We start from the raw sequence: 23,840 nt of genomic DNA on the forward strand, positions 1-23,840 counted from the left end.
CTCCTTAACACAAACAAGGTTAGCGGGATCCGGGGGATGCTCCCCCGGGAAAATTTTTATTTTAGGTCTTCTGAAGTGACTAGAAATGCATCTACGAATGTCAAACATGCTAAAAAGTAATCAATTTATACCAATGAAAAACAGCCGCGATCAAACGTGTAAAGCCTCTTTGACCATTTAACAAGTCACTACTCTATAAGCCAATTGAGCGCCAACGGAAAGACCTGAAATTATTAAGCTTTTATTACCTATTGCTAGCTTGCTAGCAAAATAGTCAAAGTAGCTAGCTTGCTAGTAAAATAGGTAAAGAAATGTTCCTCGCAGGGAACTTGCAGCATGAATGGTTAAAAAATTGTTCTGTGGAGTCTCATTACAGAAACTGTGCGTTGAAAGTCAACCATTCTAGTCATATTTTGAAGCGTGTGGCTCACTCCAGAAATCTACACAAAGAGTCACGTTCAAGATATAAGAGGGTAGCAAAGGGGGTGTTGTGATCCCATTTCACGCACAAATTTTAACCAAATTCACGCGTCACATATGCTTGAGACAGCAGCATTCACGAATCACGGTCTAATTTTTGCCCTGTTTTCACGCGTCACGGACTAATTTTTGCCCTTTTCACGTGTCACGTATAAACCCTTTGCTACCCTCATATAAAAGATTTAGCTTAATAAACACACGCGCTGTTTGCTGGTTAAGGGACATTACCAAGAAGAAGATGGATGGTGGATTGAAGTAGCCTAAAATATTTAAATAGTTTATTTGTTATAACAGGCGCCCAAAAATTTGTGACCCTCCCCTTATCGTGGGTCCAAAAACAATTGGCCCTTCCCAAATGGGAGCCTAAAAATTCTTAGCCGTCCCCTCAAATTTGCCGCCTCACCCCCCCCCCCAAAAATTAATGACCGCTCCCTAAATCAAAGCTAGAATTATAATTTGTGAAGTTTCTTTAATTTGCTTGTTTAATCACAGTATCCCATACTGAAAGAAACCCAAAGATATTTGAAATGCAAAATTGCATCCAAAATAAGCCCCCTGTACATAAGCCCTCCTTAAAAATAACCCACCTAAAAGAGACATTAAGCAAATATAAACACAGGGCTTGTTTTTGGAATTTTACAGTACAGAGGGTCTATTATAGGGGGTTATTCAGTCTGCAGACTGCCATGTTTTTCTTCCTAGATTGCCAATTTCTTTTATTTTTATCCTGAAGACGGAGGCCGCCATTAATTTCTTGAACGTAGACCGCCGGATTTTTAAGAGTGTGCCTGCAGTCTGCCACTCAGAATCGGCTTAAACCACCAGACCGCCAAGGTATATTAGACCCTCAGTACAGTTGAATCCTGATAACTTGAACCTTCAAAGGCAATTGAAAAAGGTTCGAATTTCGAGTTATCAGGGGTTCAAGTTATTAAGGGTAAAATTAGTTAGAAAATGACCCGAAGGAGAATCAAAAAGGCTCAAGTTAGCACGAGGTTCAATAAGCATGGGTTCAGGTTATCAGGATTCAGCTGTAGTTTAAAGAAAGTTACAAAATGACAGCTTGTAAAATTGTATTTTTATGGCCTTTCTTTCCATATAAATTCTCTTAGTATATTATAAATCAGCATTTCAAAATATGCCATTTGGTTATTTTCCCCCAAATGCCTTCAAACTTGGTTAATTAAGGTAACCAAAATATTTAGGTGACCTGTCATTTGAATATCTTTAGCTTTTTAAACGAAAGAAAACTTGACTCCAGTCTACTCATGATCTTGACAATAGGCAATATTCAGATTAAGTAATCACAGTCATAAAACAAAATTCTTGATTTTGATTGATTTTTGTATTTGTCTATATGTCTCGTGATTTGGCCTGTGGTCATGTGGTTGTCCAATTAACTTTTGTAATTGATAAAAGGGTTCTATGTTGCTGTTTCTCTGCCATTGTAAAACTAACAGAATATACCATACAGCTTTACTCAAAAGAGGTCTTAGAGACTTTCTTGGCTAAAATAATAATCTGTTGTTGACACAAGTAATAAGTCACTGGATATTCTGTCTAACAATAAAGAAAAAAGTAATTCTGGCAGTATTTTCAAATCGTATTTTTTTACAATCATGCATCTATCTAATTACCCTTCAATCAAAACTAAAAAAAACTCTAAAATCTGATTGGTTATCAGCAGGCTGATTTTAGCCCAAATAGGATAGTTTGGAGAGTGTACATAATATGCCTGAGTAACTGGGCAGTAAGTGCCCATTGTACACACTGTTTTTTTTTTGGTTCTCATGCATTCTGGTCAACAAAAACAAACTCAACTTGGTATTTTTTTTATTGGTTATGGTTAACCAAATTTTAATATCATCCAACTCTGTCTGTAATCATGCTCATCAGACCCCCACTTCATGGTTGTATGACTCTGTAAGTTACTAGATTAATGATTACACATGGTTGCTACAGACATTGGTCCTCGAAACTCCCTCTCACTGACCTGAAATGTTTCTTCCAACTTTTAATGGTATTAAATTAGCAGTGTTAAAAATTTTATTTTCCCTGACTTTTGTTCAAAATGTCATTTTTCTCTGACTCAGTCAAAAAAACATTCCCTGACTTCTCCCTGACCTTGAAGAATTTTATTTTCTACTGACCATTTCCTGACCTGTGGCAACCTGCTTGTTACAGATTGAATTTGACCCCACTCAGTCCTATTATCACTATGAATCTTATTGTTTTCAATTCAATCCAACTACTATTACTAACAATAATGGTCTTCTGCTAATTAACTCTGATTTACTAATTAACAATTATTCATGAATCAAAGTGGAGGTGAATAATTGTTTTAGTATATACCACACAAGTTGAATAACTAGCGACCAAAACATCAGTTTCGGTAAACAAAGCAATGCGTGAAGGCAGTTTGTTTCTCTTTAGCTGCTCGGAGGCGAATAGTACTTTGTTAATCACCTCCGAGTTAAAAAAATCAGCACGCGCGAAAAGCACTATTCACTTTTGTGGTATGTACTAATCTGGAATATTACACTGTATGATCTTATTTTTCAAGTTTCTATATTATTGGGGTAATTTGCCCTAGCTTTTACTTCAAGTTGTTTTTATCCTAGAATACACCCTGTGTCACATCTCAACTGAACCACTGTTCAAGCTAATGCTGTTGAATAGCATCATTCTATTAATAACAATAATCAAGTTTAGGCTCGTCAATTCTGACGTGAATTTTGCCATCAATTACTTTTGAAATTTTATCAGTGTTAAACTACAAAGGTAAAGTCTGTGTCCGAGCCAAGTGGCCCATACAACCAGAGCTTATCCCGGTTTCCATAGCATTAAGCGACTAGGAGTATTGCTACTCCCCCCTGGATGGGATGCTAGTCCATTGCAGGGTTACCCCCCAGCAGTAAATTCGCCGGTACCCATTTATACACCTGGGTGGAGAGAGACACTGTGAGAGTAAAGTGTCTTGCCCAAGAACACAACGCAGCGCCCCAGCCAGGCCTCGAACCCAGGCCGTTCGACTTGGAGTCGAGGGTGCTAACCATTAGGCCACCGCGCCTCACACATTAAGTATCTTATAATATTAAGTTCTCACAGGATTACACAACAATTTCTCTCCGGTTGTGACGTTCCATCCAATTTAACTACCTTTCCTTTCCCAGTGGAGGTTCCGTCGTTCTGCCCTGGCATGTCAAGTTCCTTTCTCATTTTTTGTCAGCTGTACTTCATGAACTTTTATAATAGTTTGTGTAAATGCCTCTTCTACATTTGTGGAATCCAGCGCTGAAGCCTCAATGAATGACAACCCTGAATCATTTGCATATTTCTTGGCATCTTCTATGGGAACAGCTCGTAGATGTTTCAAATCGCATTTATTTCCAACAAGCATTGTTACAATAGAAGATTCTGCATGCTCGCGCAATTCTAACAACCACCTCTTGACATTCTCAAATGTTTTCTGTTTGGATAAATCATAGACAAGGACAGCACCCACGGCCCCACGGCTAAAATATGAAATTGGAATCGTATGGTATCGCTCCTGGCCTGATATGTCCTGAAACTGTGAAAAATAAAATAACGATGACCAGTCAAACATGTCAAATTGGTGAGTATCAGTGTAGACTGACTGAGAAGGCAGGGTAGAAAAATGTTTGGCTTGAGATCATGGTATACCATAAAATTTCAGTTATATACCTTCCTGGATTAAGCCCTCCCCAGGGGTGGATCCGAATTTTTCTTAGAAGAAAGTTTTTCTTTTATTGCAGAATACCAGATGTATTAGATGAATTCCGTGGGGGGGGGGGGAGTGCACACCCCTGCACCCTCCATCTAGTAATAACCCCCCTGTCAGATATAAGCTCCCCCCCAGCAATAACCCCCCTCTCAGATATAAGCTCTCCCCAGTAATAACCCCCCTCTCAGATATAAGATCCAGAGCTCGAGACTAACGGTAGCCAACTAGCCAAAGGCTAGTAGAAATGCAGTTAATTTGGCTAGTAGATTTTATACTTTCACTAGCCAAAATGGATAGTGGAAATTTCAGGCAGTTCTGTGAAAAGAAACCGCAAATTGTAATGACTCTGAGAACAGAACTAACAAGTTCACTGTTGACATATATCAAAGAATATAGACAAGCTAAAGTTACTGAAAAGCGAACAAACGATCATTGATAACTTCTTTTAGGACTTTCCGGTGATGAAAGCAACAAGTGAAAGAAAACTGCGTCTGCTAATTATTAGCCGGCCTGGGAAATCAAGCGTTATGTGTACTTAATGTTAATCAGTGATTGAGTAAGGTTGCATGAACAACGAGGGTGAGAGGTCGCGTACCTGAACGCTTTCAAAAAGCTTTCATGTACACATTTAAGATTTGGTTATGTTGGATACCTGAGATTATTCTGCAGTAGGTAGGAGCAAAAAAGCGAGGAAAAGACCCAATGAAGACAGCAAAGTGCCTCTGTGAAAACGCAAGTTTTTGCTTACGTGGAACAGAGACTTTCCATGGATTTGGGAAGAAAAACCTATTTTGTCCGATTTGTCACTGTCTTTTGTCTCTGCTGGCTTGGGAAAAATCAAAGGCCCTTCGAGCAACCTCATGGTAATTCGGTGAAGTGCCGTCCTTCACTTTTTTTTTTTTGAATAAGCGTTCAATAATGTAACAGTCTCACTTTATTTACCTTTAAATTATAAATGCTTATTTTTTATGTGTGAGTGGCATCAATGGGTCACTGATGCTTTGTGCTCTCCGGCTCCGTAGCGCAGATTCTATTTTTTTCACCACCAAAATAAGGACAGGTGTAACCTTTGAATATGTTTTTTACAGTCTTGGATGCGCTGAAGTGCGTTTTCAATTACTTTTCTGTCAGTACATATATTGTATACGTACCGGGCAGCGACAAGCGTTATTTTTGAGCAGCCGATGAAATTCGAGAGAAAGATGCACCTGAGCACGTCGTGTTTCTGCTCGCCTCAAAAAGATGAAAAACGGATGACGTGACACGAGATGACGTTACGCGAAACAGAAACGTGCTATGGAACTCGTGTTTTTCCAGTGAGCTGAAACGTTTATTAAATCACGTCACATGCGAAACTGGATGTATTTTGTACCTGCTTTCAGTATTAAAGTCACAATCTCACTTTATTTCCATTTTTGAATGTTTTCTTTTCTTTCACGGGAGTTCCTTGAATGGGTCATTGATAGTTTGTGCTCTCAGGCTTCGTAGAGCGATTTTTTTACCACTGAAAATGGATGACGTGACACAAAACAAAAACGTGCCGCGATAGCTGAAACGTGTATTAAATCACGTCACCTGGCAAGCGAATTTGCATGTATCTCATACCTGCCATCAGTTAGTCACAATCTCACTTCATTTGCCTCTTTGAATGTTTTTTTTCTTTCTCATGGGAGTTGCGAGAATGGGTCATTGATGGCTTGTGCTCTCAGGCTTCGTGTTAAACCATCGAATAAGGGATTTATTATTCCACTAATTTTTCCACTTTGTTTGGGCCAGTATTCCGCAAGTTTGTCCAGCCGTATTTTTGCCCTGTTCTACTGTGTAATAACGTGGCATATTTTGCGCGTTCTTTTGCTCTAATATGGTAAAATGGCGCATTAGTGGAATAATAAAGTATAATAACCTTTGATCCCCTTTCGCATTTAGAAAAATTTCTTTTGTAAATATTGATCAACCTCGTTTCCGAAGAGAGCGATCTTGGGAATGAGGTTGGAGAATAATTTGTTTTTGATTGACATGTGCTTGATGTGTTTAAAGGACCTTTCTGTCAGCACGTTTACCGCTTAACGCATAAATTAATTGCGGTTTGATATCAGAATGGAGTGAGTGAGTGAAATTAAAGTCTCAAAAGTCATTTTAATACCTTCATTACCATTCGGTAAAAACGAAAACCATGCTTGAAAGTTCTGGCTAGTAGAATATTGGTTTTGGCTGGTGAAATCAAAGGTGTCACAAGCCACTAGGCTAGTTAGCAAAAAAGTTAGTCTCGAGCCCTGATTTAGATCCCCCCAGTTATAACCCACCTGTCAGATATAATAAGCTCCCCCCAGCAATAACCCCCCTGTCAGATATAAGCTCCCCCCAGCAATAACCCCCCTGTCAGATATAAGCTCCCCCCAGTAATAGCCCCTGTCTCAGATATAAGATCCCTTCAGTAATAACCCCCCTGTCAGATATAAGCTCCCCCCAGTAATAGCCCCTGTCTCAGATATAAGATCCCTTCAGTAATAACCCCCCTCTCAGATATAAGCTCCCCCCCAGTAATAGCCCCCTCTCAGATATAAGATCCAGGGCTCAAAATAACGGCTGGTCAACGGACAATGTCCAGCCAAAATGACGATTTGTCCAGAGAAAATTTTGGTTTGGCAGTCAATTTGACCTGTCATGCACACGGCTTTCAAATAAATAACACACCAAAAAATTTATTCGCAGTATTTCTTGAAATTTTACAGTAAAATCAGAAAATATCATAGCAGCTTGCAGTCTTAAATTTGTAGAATACAGATGAGACGGTCACGCTCTGCGGATTTGTTAGCGGTTTGCTTAAATAAAACAGGCAAACATCCACGTCTGTAAATACGCTAAACAGACAACAATGAACATGGCATCAATCAACGTCTGCTATTAACACGTGTACGCAAGAGAGAACATTTAATAACTAGTTCATAATGTTGTGTATTTTTTTAAGTTCAGTTCCAAGCACACTGTATTTTGAAGTTTTGACAACTTCCTGACTGTGTTTACCACTAATTAATTAAGTAAAAGATGGTTTGTTAGTAGATTTCCAGCAGACCTGAAAAAGCAACAAAAGACATGTTAAACTTCCGGCACACCCTTACTGAAAGGCCTGGTTGTTACGCGTTGTGGACGAATGTGAAATCTTTTCTCGGCGGTTATTTTGTTAATCCCCTAGCTTGAAATGGGATATTGGTATCGCATGATACAGGAAAGATATCTAAAAGTCAAGGACGTAAATCCTTTTTACTGACCACAGTTGACATGCATGGCCGCTGGCATTTCCTTTCTTCCTACATGCCGAACAAAGACAAAGTTATCTCACTTGTAGCATGGGCATATGTCATATTACTATTTAGTGTTCGGTGGTAAAGACCAGTTAAGACGGATTCCGCTGAAAGTTCGAGCAATGAGTGCGAAAATTAAGTACCAAAAATCCACTCATTGCACGGCAACATTTTGTATACTATTTAAAAGATCTCATCGAAATTCATTTGTCTTAGTGACCCCGCGATTAAATTCTAAAGCATTCTTGAGAAAATTAAAGTCAAACCTCGAAAAAATGTATAAAAAGCGCGCCATTTTGTTTTGAACCGGCGCAAAACGTCCGTTTTAACTGAAATAAAGACAACTTCAAATCCATTTTTCTCTCGCGGGGTCAGCTTGAGTGCTAAATTTTTGGCAGGTTTTTGTTAGCTGTACTAAAACTGTTGCCATGCTAAGAGGTCTTTTTGGTAACTTTATTTTTGCCTGTATTGCTCGAAAATTGTGCGGAAACCATCTTAAGTGCTTACAACCAGGATCGCCTCCACCCATAAGTCGTTAACTAATGTAAAACTATGCAGAGTAACATAACATTAAGTAAGGCTACTGAGCATTTTGTTTTATGTAGAGTAGAACGTAGAAGAAATGGAAATTCAAAAAGCGAACATAATAAAATGACACTTTTAGCGATTAAAACATTTAAGCTTAAGCCTTATACTCTTTCATAACGAGTTTTTTAGCTTATGAGGCGAAATTTTTGGCAGAATAGGCTATTGCTTCAAAGTAAATACTCAATATTTTGACCGGCCAAAAACGAGACATGACCAAGCAAAAATTGATTCAACATGACCGGTCAGTATCCATAAATTATTTTGAGCCCTGAGATCCCTCCAGTAAGACCCCTTCTCTCAGATATAAGCTCCCCCCAGTTATAACCCCCCTCTCAGATATAAGCCCCCCCCAGTAATAACCCCCCTCTCAGATATAAAATCCCCTAGTAATAGCCCCCCTCCAGTAAAAACCCCCCTCTCTTTTGTTAGACATTACTGTGCAAAATGATCAACTGATTTATTACTCAGAAATAAACTTATTATACATACTAAGTGCAAGTGAAAGTGGACATGTGCATATTACTACATGTGCAACACTTTCCTGCTACAAAGGAAGCTACTCTGATTGGCTAATTTTAAACGACTACCCTCGACATAGCTACACGCAAACTAAGTCATATCCTAAAAAAACTCTGCATGACATCGAGTAAGAAATACCTCTACTTTGATGACCTTTCCATCGACTGTTATCAATTTTATAGCAAAGTCAACTCCGATGGTCGACTTCGACTCGAGGTCGAATTCATTTCGCGTAAAGCGAGAGAGAAGTGAAGATTTTCCAACACCAGAATCTCCAATTAAAACAATCTTGTAACGGTAATCGTATCTACCTCTAGCCATAGTTCTTGTGATGGAACTTGCACGATATGTAAAACCATATATAGTCAGTAGAGGAGACAAATGTGCAGGCTGTCACGTCAGTCGGCTGTCAGCAAAATTTTTTTTTCGGGATCACTTTCTTGGGGAGCTTAGAAACCAGGCTTGATTTGGTAGCCGAGCCTTCTCCTCACACAATGGGCTCGTTTACAGAAAACAGCGAACGTTTCACAGAACATCCACTGAAACTTCTTGAGAGTATCAGATGTTTGTTTAGAAATGTCAAGCGATTCCAAAAATTGTTTTGATTTTCTAGTTGACGAAATATCCGAACTTCGGCTTACCGTAAAATCGCTATGTTCTCAACAGTTAAAAAATATTTTGGCTCAGCCCGGAAGTAAGAAATATTGAATTGAATTAACATAAACCTCACGCAAACGAATAAATAAATGAATATCTCTATTTACTTTAATAACCTGCTTCATTTTGGGGGCCACCTTTCGTTTCTTATTATTTGTTATTGGAAAAGTTGGAACGAAAAAAAAAACAGACGTTAGTACAACTGAAGGTCTGTAAGACTTGGCTTTTTTCTGCGTTCAGATTTAACACGAACGCAGGCCAAAATTTTAAAGCCTTGGTACGCTAGGGTCGTACTGGATAGGTCAATTACCTTGCAGGATTTATCTTGCAAGTTCGCTTCTGGAGAATTTGACGATGGTGGAAATAACAAATATTAACAAAAAAAAAAGCGCCCGCCCGCTCGCTTTTTTATAAAAATCTGGACGAGAAACATTTTTGCTTGGTCTTATCAAACGTTATTGGAAACATTTTATCGAAGTACTGTATCTATACATAAATAATGCCATTTTCTATATCAGTTCATCGAAAGGAAGAATGGATAATATTTGGGAAAGAGAGGAAAAGTACTGATCAAATTTAAGATCACAGAGCACTTTGTCATGATTTATAGAGTTATATTTGATATCTTTATACATATAGAGCAGTCATGTTCAGCCACAAAGCTGTTCGTGGTGATTAAGTGGATAATTGCCCTTCCAAAACTTGATGCTCTATCATATGATAGGCGTACGGGCACCTTCGGATCTGGGTGGGCGGAGACCTTCGTTATTGCCCGAAAAAAAAATAACAGGCATTGAAAGCCGAATAAAGAGGCATATAAAAATAATGGACAACAAAACGTGCATTGAAATAGTTGTGTACAAACCTTGCTTGCTTGCTTAAAGGAAATGATAGCTCTTTAATTAATTTTGTGGTGTTGCCCGAAGTTGTTTATACACTATATCCTTTTTCTTCTGAAATGTTTTGCTTATCCACGTTAGTTCAGCAAAAATTTAAGTATTTTTGGGGGAGCCAATTTACATTGCCCTACTTGAAAGTTAACGTTATACAAAAGCGTATGAAACATTCAGGGGTAAATGGGTTAAAACACGTACATTTCGTTGAAGGTTTTGAGTTAGGGCTAATTTGAGCCGAAAGCATTAGCTGTGTAACAGCCAAACAGCTTTGTTTCAAGGTCCTACACTGGATCCACCGCACGCAAACGCTCGAGCTATGCAAAGACTGCAAAAGCCTATTAAACTTGTGGTCACCCTTGCCAATTTCCTACTCACTTCAAAATGATTGCAACTGTTTGAACTGAATCAAAGTGAGGTGTCACAGAGAATTTGCGAGAAAAATCGAACATGTGTAAATCGATATATTTCCAATACTATAATTGTCAACTTATTTTCGTTTTTTTTCTCTAAGCTGGTTGTCCGAATTTCAGACATTTTGCCCAACAAATTTCTGTGCTGGGGAGGGGGTGAGGGGGCTGCAGCCCCCTCACCCCCTGCCTCCTGCGCATATGTGCTCTATTGAAACTATAAGCATTTCACAGGATGTCTTGAAAATAATGCAGTTCTTGCAAATTTTATTATCAAAGTACTTCGTGGCCCAATCAAAATACGACAAGGCCCTTTGTGACAAAATCAGCTTTGTTCCAATCATCAAATCCTATATATTGGCATTGGCTTGCGAAATGCATAAATCATCTGCATCAGCTAAAGGCTTGGGCTCTAACAAAAAAGTAGGACACTGGGGAGTCCACTGGGGAATGAGAAATGGGTTATTCCAGAAGCTCTCCTCATTCATACCCCCCCCCCCCAAAAAAAAAAAAAAAATTTTTGACCCCCTCCTTAAAGTCAGGTATATTAATGTTGGAAAACACTTAATAAGAACACATTTAGAGGATCATTTATCATTTTTGCTATTTCAAAGCAATTAATTTTACAAAAGCTCAAATTGCTGGTTGAAAGCAGAATAGGATCAGCCTCTTATATTTTTTGCGATTTATCACTTTTTCAAGTGCTTGCACAACTTTTTTTTCCTTTTAAATCCTATTAGCAAAACACCATGTTAGAAAGCGCACACTCAAAGCTATACTTCTATAACTCAGTGCAAAACACAGAACTAGCACAAGCTGTTGATGTAATGATGGCAAAAGCGGTGAGAATTTACAATTTGATGATCAAAATAAATGAGTGATTTATCTTTTTTTCTCACAGTGTTTTTCTAAAAGAAAAAGAAAACCTTTTCTCATGCTTCTATTGAGTCTTAGAAACACTCATGGAAGTTTGGGAGAACTCGTAAATGCCGAGAAAACACGCTTCCCCTATTGCCTTGTGTTCCCACAGCTTTTCTCTATCTCCCAAACTTTCACTCATGTTTCTATGACCTTAAGCCACTACACACTGTACTAGTAGAATTCTACTAATATGAATTATATCATTATATTGTAAATAATTATAATAGTAATAAATTATAATGAGTTTCTCCAAGACTGCTGTATTAAACATTGAAAAAGACTTTAATTTGTGGAGTTCCTTTGCTTCTGATTAGTCACAGTATCCCATCTTGAAAGAAACCCAAAGATTTTTGAAATGCAAATTTGGTTCCAAAAATAAGCCCCCTGTACATGAGCCCACCCTTAAAAATAACCCCACCTAAAAGGGGCACAACCCTGTCCCAGGGTCTCCCCCCAAAGAGCAAGGGGAGGGCAGGAAGAGAGACCCTGGGAACAAGGTTGAGCCCAGGGCTTATTCTTAGAATTTTACGGTACAGTTGAATCCCGATAAATCGTACATTCAAAGAAAATCGAAAAAGGTTCGAGTTATCAAGTAAAATTAGTAAGACAGTGACCTAAAGTGGAATCAAAAGTTAGCGAGTGGTTCAATTAGCACGGGTTCAAGTTATCAGGACTCAACAGTAGATAAAGAAAGTTACAAAAATGGCAGCTTGTAAAATTGTATTTTTATGGCCTTTCTTTCCATATTAATTCTCTTAGTATATTATAAATCAGCATTTCAAAATATGCCATTTGGTTATTTTCCCCCAAATGCCTTCAAACTTGGTTAATTAAGGTAACCAAAATATTTAGGTGACCTGTCATTTGAATATCTTTAGCCTTTTAAACGAAAGAAAACTTGACTCCAGTCTACTCATGATCTTGACAATAGGCAATATTCAGATTAAGTAATCACAGTCATAAAACAAAATTCTTGATTTTGATTGATTTTTGTATTTGTCTATATGTCTCGTGATTTGGCCTGTGGTCATGTGGTTGTCCAATTAACTTTTGTAATTGATAAAAGGGTTCTATGTTGCTGTTTCTCTGCCATTGTAAAACTAACAGAATATACCATACAGCTTTACTCAAAAGAGGTCTTAGAGACTTTCTTGGCTAAAATAATAATCTGTTGTTGACACAAGTAATAAGTCACTGGATATTCTGTCTAACAATAAAGAAAAAAGTAATTCTGGCAGTATTTTCAAATCGTATTTTTTTACAATCATGCATCTATCTAATTACCCTTCAATCAAAACTAAAAAAACTCTAAAATCTGATTGGTTATCAGCAGGCTGATTTTAGCCCAAATAGGATAGTTTGGAGAGTGTACATAATATGCCTGAGTAACTGGGCAGTAAGTGCCCATTGTACACACTGTTTTTTTTTTGGTTCTCATGCATTCTGGTCAACAAAAACAAACTCAACTTGGTATTTTTTTTATTGGTTATGGTTAACCAAATTTTAATATCATCCAACTCTGTCTGTAATCATGCTCATCAGACCCCCACTTCATGGTTGTATGACTCTGTAAGTTACTAGATTAATGATTACACATGGTTGCTACAGACATTGGTCCTCGAAACTCCCTCTCACTGACCTGAAATGTTTCTTCCAACTTTTAATGGTATTAAATTAGCAGTGTTAAAAATTTTATTTTCCCTGACTTTTGTTCAAAATGTCATTTTTCTCTGACTCAGTCAAAAAAACATTCCCTGACTTCTCCCTGACCTTGAAGAATTTTATTTTCTACTGACCATTTCCTGACCTGTGGCAACCTGCTTGTTACAGATTGAATTTGACCCCACTCAGTCCTATTATCACTATGAATCTTATTGTTTTCAATTCAATCCAACTACTATTACTAACAATAATGGTCTTCTGCTAATTAACTCTGATTTACTAATTAACAATTATTCATGAATCAAAGTGGAGGTGAATAATTGTTTTAGTATATACCACACAAGTTGAATAACTAGCGACCAAAACATCAGTTTCGGTAAACAAAGCGATGCGTGAAGGCAGTTTGTTTCTCTTTAGCTGCTCGGAGGCGAATAGTACTTTGTTAATCACCTCCGAGTTAAAAAATCAGCACGCGCGAAAAGCACTATTCACTTTTGTGGTATGTACTAATCTGGAATATTACACTGTATGATCTTATTTTTCAAGTTTCTATATTATTGGGGTAATTTGCCCTAGCTTTTACTTCAAGTTGTTTTTATCCTAGAATACACCCTGTGTCACATCTCAACTGAACCACTGTTCAAGCTAATGCTGTTGAATAGCATCATTCTATTAATAACAATAATCAAGTTTAGGCTCGTCAATTCTGACGTGAATTTTGCCATCAATTACTTTTGAAATTTTATCAGTGTTAAACTACAAAGGTAAAGTCTGTGTCCGAGCCAAGTGGCCCATACAACCAGAGCTTATCCCGGTTTCCATAGCATTAAGCGACTAGGAGTATTGCTACTCCCCCCTGGATGGGATGCTAGTCCATTGCAGGGTTACCCCCCAGCAGTAAATTCGCCGGTACCCATTTATACACCTGGGTGGAGAGAGACACTGTGAGAGTAAAGTGTCTTGCCCAAGAACACAACGCAGCGCCCCAGCCAGGCCTCGAACCCAGGCCGTTCGACTTGGAGTCGAGGGTGCTAACCATTAGGCCACCGCGCCTCACACATTAAGTATCTTATAATATTAAGTTCTCACAGGATTACACAACAATTTCTCTCCGGTTGTGACGTTCCATCCAATTTAACTACCTTTCCTTTCCCAGTGGAGGTTCCGTCGTTCTGCCCTGGCATGTCAAGTTCCTTTCTCATTTTTTGTCAGCTGTACTTCATGAACTTTTATAATAGTTTGTGTAAATGCCTCTTCTACATTTGTGGAATCCAGCGCTGAAGCCTCAATGAATGACAACCCTGAATCATTTGCATATTTCTTGGCATCTTCTATGGGAACAGCTCGTAGATGTTTCAAATCGCATTTATTTCCAACAAGCATTGTTACAATAGAAGATTCTGCATGCTCGCGCAATTCTAACAACCACCTCTTGACATTCTCAAATGTTTTCTGTTTGGATAAATCATAGACAAGGACAGCACCCACGGCCCCACGGCTAAAATATGAAATTGGAATCGTATGGTATCGCTCCTGGCCTGATATGTCCTGAAACTGTGAAAAATAAAATAACGATGACCAGTCAAACATGTCAAATTGGTGAGTATCAGTGTAGACTGACTGAGAAGGCAGGGTAGAAAAATGTTTGGCTTGAGATCATGGTATACCATAAAATTTCAGTTATATACCTTCCTGGATTAAGCCCTCCCCAGGGGTGGATCCGAATTTTTCTTAGAAGAAAGTTTTTCTTTTATTGCAGAATACCAGATGTATTAGATGAATTCCGTGGGGGGGGGGAGTGCACACCCCTGCACCCTCCATCTAGTAATAACCCCCCTGTCAGATATAAGCTCCCCCCCAGCAATAACCCCCCTCTCAGATATAAGCTCTCCCCAGTAATAACCCCCCTCTCAGATATAAGATCCAGAGCTCGAGACTAACGGTAGCCAACTAGCCAAAGGCTAGTAGAAATGCAGTTAATTTGGCTAGTAGATTTTATACTTTCACTAGCCAAAATGGATAGTGGAAATTTCAGGCAGTTCTGTGAAAAGAAACCGCAAATTGTAATGACTCTGAGAACAGAACTAACAAGTTCACTGTTGACATATATCAAAGAATATAGACAAGCTAAAGTTACTGAAAAGCGAACAAACGATCATTGATAACTTCTTTTAGGACTTTCCGGTGATGAAAGCAACAAGTGAAAGAAAACTGCGTCTGCTAATTATTAGCCGGCCTGGGAAATCAAGCGTTATGTGTACTTAATGTTAATCAGTGATTGAGTAAGGTTGCATGAACAACGAGGGTGAGAGGTCGCGTACCTGAACGCTTTCAAAAAGCTTTCATGTACACATTTAAGATTTGGTTATGTTGGATACCTGAGATTATTCTGCAGTAGGTAGGAGCAAAAAAGCGAGGAAAAGACCCAATGAAGACAGCAAAGTGCCTCTGTGAAAACGCAAGTTTTTGCTTACGTGGAACAGAGACTTTCCATGGATTTGGGAAGAAAAACCTATTTTGTCCGATTTGTCACTGTCTTTTGTCTCTGCTGGCTTGGGAAAAATCAAAGGCCCTTCGAGCAACCTCATGGTAATTCGGTGAAGTGCCGTCCTTCACTTTTTTTTTTTGAATAAGCGTTCAATAATGTAACGGTCTCACTTTATTTACCTTTAAATTATAAATGCTTATTTTTTATGTGTGAGTGGCATCAATGGGTCACTGATGCTTTGTGCTCTCCGGCTCCGTAGCGCAGATTCTATTTTTTTCACCACCAAAATAAGGACAGGTGTAACCTTTGAATATGTTTTTTACAGTCTTGGATGCGCTGAAGTGCGTTTTCAATTACTTTTCTGTCAGTACATATATTGTATACGTACCGGGCAGCGACAAGCGTTATTTTTGAGCAGCCGATGAAATTCGAGAGAAAGATGCACCTGAGCACGTCGTGTTTCTGCTCGCCTCAAAAAGATGAAAAACGGATGACGTGACACGAGATGACATTACGCGAAACAGAAACGTGCTATGGAACTCGTGTTTTTCCAGTGAGCTGAAACGTTTATTAAATCACGTCACATGCGAAACTGGATGTATTTTGTACCTGCTTTCAGTATTAAAGTCACAATCTCACTTTATTTCCATTTTTGAATGTTTTCTTTTCTTTCACGGGAGTTCCGTGAATGGGTCATTGATAGTTTGTGCTCTCAGGCTTCGTAGAGCGATTTTTTTACCACTGAAAATGGATGACGTGACGCAAAACAAAAACGTGCCGCGATAGCTGAAACGTGTATTAAATCACGTCACCTGGCAAGCGAATTTGCATGTATCTCATACCTGCCATCAGTTAGTCACAATCTCACTTCATTTGCCTCTTTGAATGTTTTTTTTCTTTCTCATGGGAGTTGCGAGAATGGGTCATTGATGGCTTGTGCTCTCAGGCTTCGTGTTAAACCATCGAATAAGGGATTTATTATTCCACTAATTTTTCCACTTTGTTTGGGCCAGTATTCCGCAAGTTTGTCCAGCCGTATTTTTGCCCTGTTCTACTGTGTAATAACGTGGCATATTTTGCGCGTTCTTTTGCTCTAATATGGTAAAATGGCGCATTAGTGGAATAATAAAGTATAATAACCTTTGATCCCCTTTCGCATTTAGAAAAATTTCTTTTGTAAATATTGATCAACCTCGTTTCCGAAGAGAGCGATCTTGGGAATGAGGTTGGAGAATAATTTGTTTTTGATTGACATGTGCTTGATGTGTTTAAAGGACCTTTCTGTCAGCACGTTTACCGCTTAACGCATAAATTAATTGCGGTTTGATATCAGAATGGAGTGAGTGAGTGAAATTAAAGTCTCAAAAGTCATTTTAATACCTTCATTACCATTCGGTAAAAACGAAAACCATGCTTGAAAGTTCTGGCTAGTAGAATATTGGTTTTGGCTGGTGAAATCAAAGGTGTCACAAGCCACTAGGCTAGTTAGCAAAAAAGTTAGTCTCGAGCCCTGATTTAGATCCCCCCAGTTATAACCCACCTGTCAGATATAATAAGCTCCCCCCAGCAATAACCCCCCTGTCAGATATAAGCTCCCCCCAGCAATAACCCCCCTGTCAGATATAAGCTCCCCCCAGTAATAGCCCCTGTCTCAGATATAAGATCCCTTCAGTAATAACCCCCCTGTCAGATATAAGCTCCCCCCAGTAATAGCCCCTGTCTCAGATATAAGATCCCTTCAGTAATAACCCCCCTCTCAGATATAAGCTCCCCCCCAGTAATAGCCCCCTCTCAGATATAAGATCCAGGGCTCAAAATAACGGCTGGTCAACGGACAATGTCCAGCCAAAATGACGATTTGTCCAGAGAAAATTTTGGTTTGGCAGTCAATTTGACCTGTCATGCACACGGCTTTCAAATAAATAACACACCAAAAAATTTATTCGCAGTATTTCTTGAAATTTTACAGTAAAATCAGAAAATATCATAGCAGCTTGCAGTCTTAAATTTGTAGAATACAGATGAGACGGTCACGCTCTGCGGATTTGTTAGCGGTTTGCTTAAATAAAACAGGAAACATCCACGTCTGTAAATACGCTAAACAGACAACAATGAACATGGCATCAATCAACGTCTGCTATTAACACGTGTACGCAAGAGAGAACATTTAATAACTAGTTCATAATGTTGTGTATTTTTTTAAGTTCAGTTCCAAGCACACTGTATTTTGAAGTTTTGACAACTTCCTGACTGTGTTTACCACTAATTAATTAAGTAAAAGATGGTTTGTTAGTAGATTTCCAGCAGACCTGAAAAAGCAACAAAAGACATGTTAAACTTCCGGCACACCCTTACTGAAAGGCCTGGTTGTTACGCGTTGTGGACGAATGTGAAATCTTTTCTCGGCGGTTATTTTGTTAATCCCCTAGCTTGAAATGGGATATTGGTATCGCATGATACAGGAAAGATATCTAAAAGTCAAGGACGTAAATCCTTTTTACTGACCACAGTTGACATGCATGGCCGCTGGCATTTCCTTTCTTCCTACATGCCGAACAAAGACAAAGTTATCTCACTTGTAGCATGGGCATATGTCATATTACTATTTAGTGTTCGGTGGTAAAGACCAGTTAAGACGGATTCCGCTGAAAGTTCGAGCAATGAGTGCGAAAATTAAGTACCAAAAATCCACTCATTGCACGGCAACATTTTGTATACTATTTAAAAGATCTCATCGAAATTCATTTGTCTTAGTGACCCCGCGATTAAATTCTAAAGCATTCTTGAGAAAATTAAAGTCAAACCTCGAAAAAATGTATAAAAAGCGCGCCATTTTGTTTTGAACCGGCGTAAAACGTCCGTTTTAACTGAAATAAAGACAACTTCAAATCCATTTTTCTCTCGCGGGGTCAGCTTGAGTGCTAAATTTTTGGCAGGTTTTTGTTAGCTGTACTAAAACTGTTGCCATGCTAAGAGGTCTTTTTGGTAACTTTATTTTTGCCTGTATTGCTCGAAAATTGTGCGGAAACCATCTTAAGTGCTTACAACCAGGATCGCCTCCACCCATAAGTCGTTAACTAATGTAAAACTATGCAGAGTAACATAACATTAAGTAAGGCTACTGAGCATTTTGTTTTATGTAGAGTAGAACGCAGAAGAAATGGAAATTCAAAAAGCGAACATAATAAAATGACACTTTTAGCGATTAAAACATTTAAGCTTAAGCCTTATACTCTTTCATAACGAGTTTTTTAGCTTATGAGGCGAAATTTTTGGCAGAATAGGCTATTGCTTCAAAGTAAATACTCAATATTTTGACCGGCCAAAAACGAGACATGACCAAGCAAAAATTGATTCAACATGACCGGTCAGTATCCATAAATTATTTTGAGCCCTGAGATCCCTCCAGTAAGACCCCTTCTCTCAGATATAAGCTCCCCCCAGTTATAACCCCCCTCTCAGATATAAGCCCCCCCCCAGTAATAACCCCCCTCTCAGATATAAAATCCCCTAGTAATAGCCCCCCTCCAGTAAAAACCCCCCTCTCTTTTGTTAGACATTACTGTGCAAAATGATCAACTGATTTATTACTCAGAAATAAACTTATTATACATACTAAGTGCAAGTGAAAGTGGACATGTGCATATTACTACATGTGCAACACTTTCCTGCTACAAAGGAAGCTACTCTGATTGGCTAATTTTAAACGACTACCCTCGACATAGCTACACGCAAACTAAGTCATATCCTAAAAAAACTCTGCATGACATCGAGTAAGAAATACCTCTACTTTGATGACCTTTCCATCGACTGTTATCAATTTTATAGCAAAGTCAACTCCGATGGTCGACTTCGACTCGAGGTCGAATTCATTTCGCGTAAAGCGAGAGAGAAGTGAAGATTTTCCAACACCAGAATCTCCAATTAAAACAATCTTGTAACGGTAATCGTATCTACCTCTAGCCATAGTTCTTGTGATGGAACTTGCACGATATGTAAAACCATATATAGTCAGTAGAGGAGACAAATGTGCAGGCTGTCACGTCAGTCGGCTGTCAGCAAAATTTTTTTTTCGGGATCACTTTCTTGGGGAGCTTAGAAACCAGGCTTGATTTGGTAGCCGAGCCTTCTCCTCACACAATGGGCTCGTTTACAGAAAACAGCGAACGTTTCACAGAACATCCACTGAAACTTCTTGAGAGTATCAGATGTTTGTTTAGAAATGTCAAGCGATTCCAAAAATTGTTTTGATTTTCTAGTTGACGAAATATCCGAACTTCGGCTTACCGTAAAATCGCTATGTTCTCAACAGTTAAAAAATATTTTGGCTCAGCCCGGAAGTAAGAAATATTGAATTGAATTAACATAAACCTCACGCAAACGAATAAATAAATGAATATCTCTATTTACTTTAATAACCTGCTTCATTTTGGGGGCCACCTTTCGTTTCTTATTATTTGTTATTGGAAAAGTTGGAACGAAAAAAAAAACAGACGTTAGTACAACTGAAGGTCTGTAAGACTTGGCTTTTTTCTGCGTTCAGATTTAACACGAACGCAGGCCAAAATTTTAAAGCCTTGGTACGCTAGGGTCGTACTGGATAGGTCAATTACCTTGCAGGATTTATCTTGCAAGTTCGCTTCTGGAGAATTTGACGATGGTGGAAATAACAAATATTAACAAAAAAAAAGCGCCCGCCCGCTCGCTTTTTTATAAAAATCTGGACGAGAAACATTTTTGCTTGGTCTTATCAAACGTTATTGGAAACATTTTATCGAAGTACTGTATCTATACATAAATAATGCCATTTTCTATATCAGTTCATCGAAAGGAAGAATGGATAATATTTGGGAAAGAGAGGAAAAGTACTGATCAAATTTAAGATCACAGAGCACTTTGTCATGATTTATAGAGTTATATTTGATATCTTTATACATATAGAGCAGTCATGTTCAGCCACAAAGCTGTTCGTGGTGATTAAGTGGATAATTGCCCTTCCAAAACTTGATGCTCTATCATATGATAGGCGTACGGGCACCTTCGGATCTGGGTGGGCGGAGACCTTCGTTATTGCCCGAAAAAAAAATAACAGGCATTGAAAGCCGAATAAAGAGGCATATAAAAATAATGGACAACAAAACGTGCATTGAAATAGTTGTGTACAAACCTTGCTTGCTTGCTTAAAGGAAATGATAGCTCTTTAATTAATTTTGTGGTGTTGCCCGAAGTTGTTTATACACTATATCCTTTTTCTTCTGAAATGTTTTGCTTATCCACGTTAGTTCAGCAAAAATTTAAGTATTTTTGAGGGAGCCAATTTACATTGCCCTACTTGAAAGTTAACGTTATACAAAAGCGTATGAAACATTCAGGGGTAAATGGGTTAAAACACGTACATTTCGTTGAAGGTTTTGAGTTAGGGCTAATTTGAGCCGAAAGCATTAGCTGTGTAACAGCCAAACAGCTTTGTTTCAAGGTCCTACACTGGATCCACCGCACGCAAACGCTCGAGCTATGCAAAGACTGCAAAAGCCTATTAAACTTGTGGTCACCCTTGCCAATTTCCTACTCACTTCAAAATGATTGCAACTGTTTGAACTGAATCAAAGTGAGGTGTCACAGAGAATTTGCGAGAAAAATCGAACATGTGTAAATCGATATATTTCCAATACTATAATTGTCAACTTATTTTCGTTTTTTTTCTCTAAGCTGGTTGTCCGAATTTCAGACATTTTGCCCAACAAATTTCTGTGCTGGGGAGGGGTGAGGGGGCTGCAGCCCCCTCACCCCCTGCCTCCTGCGCATATGTGCTCTATTGAAACTATAAGCATTTCACAGGATGTCTTGAAAATAATGCAGTTCTTGCAAATTTTATTATCAAAGTACTTCGTGGCCCAATCAAAATACGACAAGGCCCTTTGTGACAAAATCAGCTTTGTTCCAATCATCAAATCCTATATATTGGCATTGGCTCGCGAAATGCATAAATCATCTGCATCAGCTAAAGGCTTGGGCTCTAACAAAAAAGTAGGACACTGGGGAGTCCACTGGGGAATGAGAAATGGGTTATTCCAGAAGCTCTCCTCATTCATACCCCCCCCCCAAAAAAAATTTTTTGACCCCCTCCTTAGTTAAAGTCAGGTATATTAATGTTGGAAAACACTTAATAAGAACACATTTAGAGGATCATTTATCATTTTTGCTATTTCAAAGCAATTAATTTTACAAAAGCTCAAATTGCTGGTTGAAAGCAGAATAGGATCAGCCTCTTATATTTTTGGCGATTTATCACTTTTTCAAGTGCTTGCACAACTTTTTTTTCCTTTTAAATCCTATTAGAAAACACCATGTTAGAAAGCGCACACTCAAAGCTATACTTCTATAACTCAGTGCAAAACACAGAACTAGCACAAGCTGTTGATGTAATGATGGCAAAAGCGGTGAGAATTTACAATTTGATGATCAAAATAAATGAGTGATTTATCTTTTTTTCTCATAGTGTTTTTCTAAAAGAAAAAGAAAACCTTTTCTCATGCTTCTATTGAGTCTTAGAAACACTCATGGAAGTTTGGGAGAACTCGTAAATGCCGAGAAAACACGCTTCCCCTATTGCCTTGTGTTCCCACAGCTTTTCTCTATCTCCCAAACTTTCACTCATGTTTCTATGACCTTAAGCCACTACACACTGTACTAGTAGAATTCTACTAATATGAATTATATCATTATATTGTAAATAATTATAATAGTAATAAATTATAATGAGTTTCTCCAAGACTGCTGTATTAAACATTGAAAAAGACTTTAATTTGTGGAGTTCCTTTGCTTCTGATTAGTCACAGTATCCCATCTTGAAAGAAACCCAAAGATTTTTGAAATGCGAATTTGGTTCCAAAAATAAGCCCCCTGTACATGAGCCCACCCTTAAAAATAACCCCACCTAAAAGGGGCACAACCCTGTCCCAGGGTCTCCCCCCAAAGAGCAAGGGGAGGGCAGGAAGAGAGACCCTGGGAACAAGGTTGAGCCCTGGGCTTATTCTTAGAATTTTACGGTACAGTTGAATCCCGATAAATCGTACATTCAAAGAAAATCGAAAAAGGTTCGAGTTATCAAGTAAAATTAGTAAGACAGTGACCTAAAGTGGAATCAAAAGTTAGCGAGTGGTTCAATTAGCACGGGTTCAAGTTATCAGGACTCAACAGTAGATAAAGAAAGTTACAAAAATGGCAGCTTGTAAAATTGTATTTTTATGGCCTTTCTACAGTACTTTATTATAATCCATATAAATTCTCTTTTAGTTAGTATTATTTATCAGCATTTGAAAATATGCCGTTTGGTTATTCTCCTCCAAATGCTTTCAAACTTTGTAATCTTACTAAAATGTTTAGGCAGCCTTTCATTTGAATCTCTTTTAGCTTTTTAAACAAATGAAAACTTGACCCCAGTCTAATCATACTCTTAACATAAACAATATTCCCATAATAATCACACACGCCTGTATAACAAAATTCAGTTTTGATTTATGTTGGTAACAGGACTTTGTGTAATCCAGCTCTGTCTGTAATCATACTCGTGATCAAACAAACCCAGTGCCATAGCAGGTTTAAATGTATGGAGGGGGGGGGGCACATTCCGAGCACCAGAGGCACCAGTCTAGGAGGGTCAAATTTGGGGTCTCTAAAATAGCATTTCCAGCCTTCTGGGAGCATTTTCCAGCAATTTTTAACTGTTTAAAATCAGTAATCCGAATAGGTTACTTGAATGTTGTAAAAAATGGGCAAGACTCTTGATGGAAAACGTTATAAAGATAGCACTGGGAAAACGAATTATGCAAAAAAAATCCGATAGTATTCTAACATTATTACTGTTCTTCTTTTAAATATTTTTATTTTGTGTAAGCGAAGTTTTTTTTTTTTTCATGCTACTACACTGAAATCAGACTCCCGCTTCATGGTCATCCAATTTTGTTGATTACTTGTATGATTACAGAGCCAATTGGACCCCACTCATTCCAATTACCAACTATGAATATTATTGTTTTCAATATTTCAATCCTACTGATATTACTAACAAATATGTTTCTTTGCTTACTAACATTGATTTTCTAAACTAATATTACACTGTATGATAATTTTAAAAGATTCTATATTGTTGGAATAATTTGCCCTAATTTACTC

The 23,840-nt window shown here is 38.3% G+C and overlaps 2 pseudogenes across 2 annotated transcripts; both read right to left on the minus strand.

Moving 5' to 3' along the window:
- Positions 1–2,971: 2,971 nt before the first annotated feature.
- On the minus strand, positions 2,972–9,046 carry LOC144630453 (ras-related protein rab-11.1-like; annotated as a pseudogene). Its single transcript, XR_013566547.1, has 2 exons — positions 8,773–9,046; positions 2,972–4,051 (listed from the first exon to the last, which is right to left on the minus strand). The product of XR_013566547.1 is annotated as a ras-related protein rab-11.1-like (transcript).
- A 4,446-nt stretch (positions 9,047–13,492) lies between these two features.
- Positions 13,493–19,723, minus strand: LOC144630616 (ras-related protein rab-11.1-like; annotated as a pseudogene). Its single transcript, XR_013566582.1, has 2 exons — positions 19,450–19,723; positions 13,493–14,731 (listed from the first exon to the last, which is right to left on the minus strand). The product of XR_013566582.1 is annotated as a ras-related protein rab-11.1-like (transcript).
- Positions 19,724–23,840: the final 4,117 nt, after the last annotated feature.

Source organism: Oculina patagonica, chromosome 11 (genome assembly GCF_052425735.1).
Source record: "Oculina patagonica isolate OP01 chromosome 11, crgOcupat, whole genome shotgun sequence".
In the NCBI taxonomy this organism is placed as follows: Eukaryota; Metazoa; Cnidaria; class Anthozoa; order Scleractinia; family Oculinidae; genus Oculina; species Oculina patagonica.